This window comes from Leptopilina boulardi, unplaced genomic scaffold (genome assembly GCF_019393585.1).
Source record: "Leptopilina boulardi isolate dan_hultmark-lab unplaced genomic scaffold, ZJU_Lbou_2.1 LbouV2_384, whole genome shotgun sequence".
Lineage (NCBI taxonomy): Eukaryota > Metazoa > Arthropoda > Insecta > Hymenoptera > Figitidae > Leptopilina > Leptopilina boulardi.
The window spans coordinates 1,093,919-1,103,445 of record NW_026137956.1 but is presented as its reverse complement, the minus strand read 5'-3'; the positions used below and the strand labels follow the sequence as shown (position 1 = coordinate 1,103,445).

At 24.8% G+C, this 9,527-nt stretch overlaps 1 protein-coding gene across 2 annotated transcripts in view; it reads right to left on the bottom strand.

The window, feature by feature from the left end:
• LOC127288326 (uncharacterized) overlaps positions 1–9,527 on the bottom strand; it is a 278,443-nt gene that overhangs the window by 81,651 nt on the left and 187,265 nt on the right. The gene's annotated exons all lie outside the window — the stretch shown is intronic.

Genomic DNA, 9,527 nt, shown 5'->3' with positions numbered 1-9,527 from the left:
AGTTTTCAAAATTAACTCGATGGGTAAAAATTTTTGAACGTTTAAATAAACGTAATTTTCTTTGCAACTTCTTTAAGTACGAATTTTAATACAAAATATTGTACGAAATATCTAAAAAGAAGTTAATAATTTAATAATTGTTTAATTTACTGTTTTATTATACATCGCCATCATAATTTTTAAAAATTTATAGATTAAAAAAATATTTCGTTCATTTGAACGTCAGTCCCCGAACTCGGGACTAATAACTAAGTCCCAAACTATAAATTTTTGTAATATGGAATATTCTACTTGAAGTAAATAACCTCGATCTTGGTTTTTTTTATTATTATTCTTTTAAATATTACTAAGTTATTATAAATATATCAAAGGAAATAAATTATGTGCGGACTTTATGTAAAATTGAAAAAAAAAATTTTCTCTATTTTCTTTTGTTTGATAGATTTTTAATATAATAATAATAAAAATAATATTAATAATATAATATTTTTTAATAATTAAAAGTAATAATAAAATTTAAAAAAGCAAGGGGGGTTTTTCGCTTCATTTAGAAAGCCCCAAATGTCATTAGATAATTTAAATACATACTTATATGAAATTTAATTATATGCAATATATTTTTACATTATTTATTAAAGTAATATTTTTGTATGAATATTATTAATTACAAAAAAATTACAAATCATAAAAGTTGAATTGTTTATTTATTTAATTATTGTTTTGTTTTTTAACCAAATAACAACCATCTGAAAAGGACAAAAAATTTGTCTTAAAATGCAATTGTTAATATTGGTTAAATGAATTTAATAAAATAATAAATAGTAAAAATGACAATAAAACAATAATAATGAATAATATTCATATTATAAACATTTTATATTATATTACTTGTTTAATTTACCGCCATTGGAAACAATTTTGTAAGGAAATTAGAAAGAAGTGTGAAAATGGGGGTCAAAAAAAGGTGTGACATAATTTATGAATGGCCCCTTATAATAATTATATTATTTCACTTTATCTCTTTAAGTATATTTTTAAAAAACTTTTATAATTTTGCGCTTTTTTTAGTGTTATACGATTTTATAGACAGTTTTATATTAAAATGTAATTTATTATTTAACCTAAAAATCATTTTTGATAAATTATTATAAAGATATTGTGAATTTATTGTAATTAATTATTTTATTGTTAATAAAAATCATTATTGTTGAAATGAAAAATAATAATTCTTAAATTATTTGTTGATTTTTCAGCTAATTACTAAGAAGAAGAGGTGTTGAAAATAATTCTATATGGACATCGGAAAGAAATTCACAATCAATTATTAATAAAAGTTGGAATTTTGGTCATCGGAGAATTCAAATTTAAATGGGGCGCGCGGCATTTCCAGGAGAGTAATATTATTAGCCAATCAGTGTTTGGCGTCCTGCGTTTCACCCCCACCAGCGTCGCGCGCCACTTCCAACAAGGATGAATTATTTCCAACCAATCAACGCCCGGCGTTCATAGTGGTAGGAGCGCCCCACCACTTCCAGCGTCACTTTTCAATTCTTCACGCATTTAGTCCGCCATGAGCCACGTGCCGAGGAAGATGTCCTGAACTTTGGTGAGTTTTTCTCTTTTACTGAACCCTAATACCACCTCCCTTTCCAGGAAGTTAACCAGGTAAAGTTCCATACTTAATCTGTTAACTTCCAGTTAAATTCCATGCATGTCTAAATATTTCCCTTCTTTTTCTTTCCTTTGTTAACTTTCTAGTATTTATCAATTATTTACTAGAAAAATACAAAGGATTTTTTTGTGAAATATTAAAGTCTAAGATTTAAAGATTGTGGTTTTAAATTTTTTTTATGAAACTGTAACTGGCACATGGCTATCAGCCCCGAGTTAATTTTGAAAAAATTATGTTAGCAATACCAAAAATAAAGTTAATAAAATTAATTTTATTAACATTATTTATGTTATTGCTAATATAATTTTTTTCAAAATTAACTCGGGGCTGATAGCCATGTGCCAGTTACAGTTTCATAATTTTTTTTTTACAGTATCCAATCAAAGTACTTTAAATAATAACATTTGAATTTCCTCAAAAATATAAATTTTTGTAAAATGACATATTTTATTTGAAGCAGACAACCTCGGTCTTGTTTTTTTTAATATTATTTCTTTAAATATTATTAATTTATTAAAAATTCATTAAACAAGAGAAAATATGTGTATACTTTGTATTAATTTTAATACAAAATATTCACCTGTTAATCTTCGTTTTATGGATTTTTAATAAAATAATAATATTTCAAAGTAATAATATTAAAAAGAAACAAGAGGGGGTTGTTCGCTTCATTTAAAAGGCCCTTAATATCATTAGTTAATTTAAATACATATTTATATGTAACCTGAACAGTGAAAAAGAGGCTTACGTGCGAAAAAATTTATTTTTTATTGATTAGTGATTTTGATGGAAAAAAGTTTTCTGTCAGAATCACCAATCAATAAAAAATCGATTTTTTCGCACGTAAGTCCCCTTTTCACTGTTCAGGTCACATTTAATATTTAATTATATATAATTAATTTTTACTTTATTTTTTATTTAATACTTTTGTTTGAATATTATTGTCTACAGATAAATAAAATATCTACAATAAAATAAATAAATAGTTTTTTACAATAAAATATATTAGTAAATAATAAATAGTAAAAATAACAATAAAATAATAATAAAGAATAATATTCAAACAAAAATACTAAGTAATTAAATAAAGTAAAAAGTATGAAATATATAAATAAATAATTAAAAAAATATGTAACATAACTTAACTAATCGAGGAAATTCAAATGTAAATAAACATTTAAAGTACTTGGAACAGATACTTTAAAAGAAAAATTTAAAACTATAAACAATCTTTAACCCTTAAGAAGACTTTAAAATTTCAGAAAAAAATCCTATGTATTTTTGTAGTAAATAAACAATTGATAAATACAAGAAAGATAAGAAAGGAAAGAAAAAAAAAGAAGGGAAGTATATGTAGACATCTGTGGAAGATAACTGGAAGTTGCAGAATTAAAACAGGAACAGACCATGGTTAACAGATAGGAAAGGGAACCGGTAGAAGGGAGAAGTAAAAGAAAGACTCCACCATAAGAAGCGATGGACGTTATGAATGAAGGGCTACATAAATAGGATAATAATATGTACAAGATTAATTAATAAAATTTTTATTTAAAAAAATTCATCATAGAGATTGTTTCTTCTTCAAGTGTCTACTGTGTCCTCCTCTCTCCTCCTTCGAACCAGGTGCCTCGTGTCCTGAGATTTGGTAGAGTTCTCCTTTCAGTTCTCCCTTCTACCGGTTCCCTTTCCTATCTGTTAACCATGGTCTGTTCCTGTTTTAATTCTGCAACTTCCAGTTATCTTCCACGGATGTCTACATATACTTCCCTTCTTTTTTTTCTTTCCTTTCTTATCTTTCTTGTATTTATCAATTGTTTATTTACTGCAAAAATACATAGGATTTTTTTCTGAAATTTTAAAGTCTTCTTAAGGGTTAAAGATTGTTTATAGTTTTAAATTTTTCTTTTAAAGTATCTGTTCCAAGTACTTTAAATGTTTATTTACATTTGAATTTCCTCGATTAGTTAAGTTATTTTACATATTTTTTTAATTATTTATTTATATATTTCATACTTTTTACTTTATTTAATTACTTAGTATTTTTGTTTGAATATTATTCTTTATTATTATTTTATTGTTATTTTTACTATTTATTATTTACTAATATATTTTATTGTAAAAAACTATTTATTTATTTTATTGTAGATATTTTATTTATCTGTAGACAATAATATTCAAACAAAAGTATTAAATAAAAAATAAAGTAAAAATTAATTATATATAATTAAATATTAAATGTGACCTGAACAGTGAAAAGGGGACTTACGTGCGAAAAAATCGATTTTTTATTGATTGGTGATTCTCACAGAAAACTTTTTTCCATCAAAATCACTAATCAATAAAAAATAAATTTTTTCGCACGTAAGCCTCTTTTTCACTGTTCAGGTTACATATAAATATGTATTTAAATTATCTAATGATATTAAGGGCCTTTTAAATGAAGCGAACAACCACCTCTTGTTTCTTTTTAATATTATTACTTTGAAATATTATTATTTTATTAAAAATCCATAAAACGAAGATTAACAGGTGAATATTTTGTATTAAAATTAATACAAAGTATACACATATTTTCTCTTGTTTAATGAATTTTTAATAAATTAATAATATTTAAAGAAATAATATTAAAAAAAACAAGACCGAGGTTGTCTGCTTCAAATAAAATATGTCATTTTACAAAAATTTATATTTTTGAGGAAATTCAAATCTTATTATTTAAAGTACTTTGATTGGATACTGTAAAAAAAAAAATTATGAAACTGTAACTGGCACATGGCTTTCAGCCTCGAGTTAATTTTGAAAAAAATTATATTAGCAATAACATAAATAATTTTAATAAAATTAATTTTATTAACTTTATTTTTGGTATTGCTAACATAATTTTTTCAAAATTAACTCGAGGCTGATAGCCATGTGCCAGTTACAGTTTTATAAAAAAAATTTAAAACCACAATCTTTAAATCTTAGACTTTAATATTTCACAAAAAAATCCTTTGTATTTTTCTAGTAAATAATTGATAAATACTAGAAAGTTAACAAAGGAAAGAAAAAGAAGGGAAATATTTAGACATGCATGGAATTTAACTGGAAGTTAACAGATTAAGTATGGAACTTTACCTGGTTAACTTCCTGGAAAGGGAGGTGGTATTAGGGTTCAGTAAAAGAGAAAAACTCACCAAAGTTCAGGACATCTTCCTCGGCACGTGGCTCATGGCGGACTAAATGCGTGAAGAATCGAAAAGTGACGCTGGAAGTGGTGGGGCGCTCCTACCACTATAAACGCCGGGCGTTGATTGGTTGAAAATAATTCCTCCTTGTTGGAAGTGGCGCGCGACGCTGGTGGGGGTGAAACGCAGGACGCCAAACACTGATTGGCTAATAATATTACTCTCCTGGAAATGCCGCGCGCCCCATTTAAATTTGAATTCTCCGATGACCAATATTCCAACTTTTATTAATAATTGATTGTGAATTTCTTTCCGATGTCCATATAGAGTTATTTTCAACACCTCTTCTTCTTAGTAATTAGCTGAAAAATCAACAAATAATTTAAGAATTATTATTTTTCATTTCAACAATGATGATTTTTATTAACAATAATATAATTAATTACAATAAATTCACAATATGTTTATAATAATTTATCAAAAATGATTTTAATTAATTAATTTATTAATTTAATAATAAATTACGTCACAAATTTTTTTACTTTTTTTGACTCTTACTTCCTCATGTTACATAATTTTACGTACATTTGTGCCATTTTTTCTGCTGGTTGTTATAAATTGACTGAACTCCCACTTAAAGAGTGACGTAATTTATAAACGACTGCTAAGTATTAATTTTAAATTGCATTTTATCTGTTTATGTATATTATACAAAAAGTTTATACAAATTAGATTTTGTCTAAATGTGTTAAATAATGGGGATTTATTTTTTCCTTTGAAAAATAAATTGTGATAAATTATTATACGTATTGTATAAATATAATAGTTTATCACAACTTAGTTTTTGTACCTACTTTATTAGAAATGAGAATAAATATATATTTTATTAAATATATTTATTGGGAATTGCTTATGAATACTTTTTTATACCAGAAGTTAGTATATATTATTTTCACAGGATTGTTACGCTCATTACAGCGATTGAATATTCTAAATTGAATTAATTAAATATTCCTGTCAATAAAATAATATAAGAGTTATCAAAAAAGTTTAAATTAAAAAATATTTTTTTCATTATTAACGAAAGAATATTAAAAACAGGTTAATTAATTTTAAAAATATATTTATTATAATAATAAAATTTACTGTATTTTAATAAATTTTGTATATTTAATAACTATTTTTATATAAACCATACTTTTATGGAGTATGAAAAAATATATTAAGTCCTGGAAAACCTGGAAAAATTACAGAATTTTGTTCGAGAGAAATCGTAGCAACCCTGACTTCAATAAAATATTTAACTGACCGTTGTCAATATAAAAATGAGAATGAAAAATTCCAATTCTGTTGATACAGGAAATTCCGTATTAAAATGAACAAATCTTTTATATTGAGAATATGTAGTAATTCTTTTATCGGCAAACTTAATTTGAATAAATGGAAAGCACTATCAACAAAACAAATGAAGCATATAAAAGTATGTCTCTTGATGATCATGAACATAGTCATCATTCGACAACTAACAAAATGAAGATTATATTTGTAAGCAATAGTTAATAATTATCTTATATTTCCCTAAATAGATTTCATTATGAATTTATTTTGTTATCATAAATGAACATTAAAATATATATTTTTTTAATTTCTTATTTGTTCGTACGATAAATTAAAAACTATTAACATGCATGTATATTAAAAGATAAATACATATTTTTATCATTTTTAAATTATCATATACGACCAATTAAGAAATTCTTTATTCATAATACTTTCAAGTTTATTTATAAATTTTATAATCTTAATTCAATTCAGGAAATTTCTCTTTAAAAAGAAAATAATTTTAAAACGCAGATTTATAGTGTAAACACTCCAAAGTGATGTTTAAAAATTATTTAGAACAAGTCTTCTTGAAATTAAAAAATCTTTAGTGCAAATATAAATTGTTCCTTTACCTTTTGTACCCGAATGGAATATGAATTAAGGCCTGAGCAGAATAGACACTCAATCGAAATCGCAAACGCAACCGGAAGAATGAGTTAGAGAAGGACAAACTATATGTCTATCCTTCTCTAACTCATTCTTCCGGTTGCGTTTCCGATTACGGTTACGTTTCTATTCTGCTCAGGTCTTTACACAATCATTGCATGTTGAATCTACTTCTATACTAAAAGTTGCCTTTACTATTTAAATGGATGACACAACAATATTATGCACAAAAATATTTTTATGGCTATCACAACCATTGATTTTCTTTCGGTGCACAAATTAAAATATATTATTCAAACTGCATCCACAATTTTGGATGATATGGCATTTGCCATATCATTGAAACAAAATAAGGAACTGCAGTAAATAAATAAAAATACTAAACAACTAAAAATCGAATGCTTTACAAATTAATACATTTTATTATTTTAAACTTCAGTTACAATATTTTATGACGCACTTGTGCCATCGTCAAAGTCTAATCAAGAACTGCCATCTCTTTTCTCATCCTCCCGCAAATTTGATTGACCTTTCACGCATTTTCTGAATAGAATTCCCGTCTAATTTATAACCGGAAGACTATACTACTGTCAATTTTCCAACAGTTTTATTTATATATATATGACATAATTTTCTTATTGTTTTTATACAGATATTCGCACTTTCTATTTTGATTATTGCTACAGTAAGTCCAATATTTTCAAACGAAAGAAGGAGATGTCAATTTTCTTATAAATATCACTCTCAATATCCAAATTATTTTAATTCTGAGTCTCTAAGTTTATATCCAAGTTTTGGATAATTTTCATCAGATGCATAAAATAGTGGAATTAATACACCTGAGAGTTTAATTGAGTCAACAATAAAGATTTCATATAGAAATGCAAAATCTATCTCAATATCCATATTCAAAACGTTAATCATTTTCTTCAAATGCACAAGACAGTGGAATTAATACAACTGAGATTTCAATTGAGTCAACCTGAAATGTACCTGCCAAGCATATTTCACGGAATACAATATGGTTCAAGAAGATGCCGACAGCAACCACATTTATTCAAATAAAAATGATACGAAAAAATTGGTTTAATTGTAAAAAGAATATCTAGTTAGTTTAAAGTTTAGTCTAATTTTAATATGTAATTTATTATTAAATTATTATTATTATTATTATTATTATTATTATTATTAATGTTAGTATTGCAAATAAATAATTTATATAAATTTATAAAAATTTTCAAAGTGAGTCAATTATTTTGTTCGATTTTTTTTAAATTCCTAATCACATATTTGTCGAAAATTTTTTCTACTAAATGGGAATTTCAATAATAAGTTCATAGAATTTCAATAATTGTATGACAAATGTAATTTTTTATTTACTAAAATTTCATCTTTCACTCTATTTGTTAACATATCAATTACCGTCGAAATTTATTAATTTTTTAATAAGAGTGTCAATTTTTGTAGAATATAATTTTGGAAAAAGAGAAATGATTTAAGGACATTTAAACTAATCACAGTATTTATAATAAATGTTAATCTAAAACAACATATTTGAAATTCCTTTAGAAAGAGGTTTAACAATTAATGAGAGTTTCCCTGTAAAAAAAATGTTAGATAGTCCAATCGAAGAAAACAGATTGGATCTTGATAGAATGAATTTGTTACTTTAATTTTAAAAGATTGGAATTTTTAATCGTATCTGTATTCAATAAAAAGTCTAATTCGTTTGATTGAAAATAGTGTGTTTTTTAAATATATAAATACAGTTGCAATTTTGTGCTCCCTGGATGCTTCTGCCATCTGGCGGCGACAGAATTTATCCAATGAATCATTGAATTCTTTCGTTACACATTTGCAGAATAAACTGATACTTTTATTTTTTTTTTAAATTTCCTTTTTATTATGTGACTAGAAGGGGCAGCATGATAAGAGACATTAATTACGCCAATAACGTTAATTACGTAATATACACTGTTCTGCAGTTAAGGGGCTTCTGTCAAATTTAGAGACGTACAGCTTTTCAGATGGTTTTTTTTTGTGATTTTATTTATTTTACAAGTAACTAGATAGAAAAGCACCATAAGTGACGTAACTAACGCAAATAACGTAAATTACGTAACATATAAAACTTTTTTGTTTCTGAAAAGCTGTATATTTCTAGATATGACAGGAGCCCCTTAATTGCATAATTACCCAAAATTTTAACAAAAAAGATTTTTTTTGAAAAAACCAAAATTTTAATACTTAAAAATAATATTTTTAACTCTAAAATGGACATAAAAATTAACTTTATTAACATTTTGGAAAAATTCAAAAGAAATTGCAATTTTATTACTCAAAAATTTTATTTTGAACTCTAAATTTATATTCATTAGTCATTATCATTTGAATGATAAGTAAATTTCAGTGTCTAAAGTAATGTTTAGTACGTAAAGTGATTAATTTCGCATTGGAATTTACTTTACATATTGTTAGTGAAATTCACTAATTTTTCAGCGTATATACGCTAATTGGTAACAGTGGTATACTTATCGCTGATTCAAATTTAGAGAGTAATTAAGGATTGTTCGTTTAATTTTCAATTAATTACATAACATAAAAAATTAACGTTTTACGCATCTACATAAGCATACAACACTCAAAAGTGATTTTTTTTTATTTACACAAATATTATAGAGGGTAATGTAATAAAATGA